We start from the raw sequence: 676 nt of genomic DNA, 5'->3' as shown, positions 1-676 counted from the left end.
GAACATATACTATGCATTTTTAATTACTTTTTTAACATACCATACTTTGACTTTTTTGACATACTATATATTGTCAAGAGGAAGATGAGACACCAGACCCAATAATGCAGACGAGCTGAAGGCCACTATCAAAGCAACCTGGGCTTCCATAACACCTCAGCAGTTCCACAGGCTCATCACCTCCATACCATGCCGCATTGATGCAGTAATTCATGCAAAAGGAGCCCCGACCGAGTATTGAGTGCATACTGTATACTGTACATGGACATACTTTTCAGTAGGCCAACATCTGTCAGGTTAGGAATGACAGCTTGTTGACAGCTACCACACGCATGGCAACCAGTGGCATCTCGCGTCTGCTGTGGGAATTCATTTCTGTCATCAGTGTTCTATGGTGTTAAATAGTTAAAGCGGCGGAGTTGTCCTTCAAAATCGATCTAAGTTAAAGTGAGATGGAAAACGTTTTGTCTTGTGTGCACTTTTCCTGCAACATTTAACTATTTGCTGTCTACCTAAAATGGCATATTCATCCAAACTTTGAGAACCCCTGGTGTAGTTTTTGTTTCAATATGCTTTAAAAAGGTAAGTTTAGCTTTAAAGTTTCAAAAAATTCCTCCTGTGAGGAATCTCCTCATCCACCAGCTCCCTTGGAGGCTCGGGTTGTCAATGTTTAACC

This window comes from Anarrhichthys ocellatus, unplaced genomic scaffold (assembly GCF_004355925.1).
Source record: "Anarrhichthys ocellatus isolate YVR2014 unplaced genomic scaffold, GSC_Weel_1.0 scaffold19, whole genome shotgun sequence".
Classification (NCBI taxonomy): Eukaryota; Metazoa; Chordata; class Actinopteri; order Perciformes; family Anarhichadidae; genus Anarrhichthys; species Anarrhichthys ocellatus.
This window is presented reverse-complemented; position numbering follows the sequence as displayed.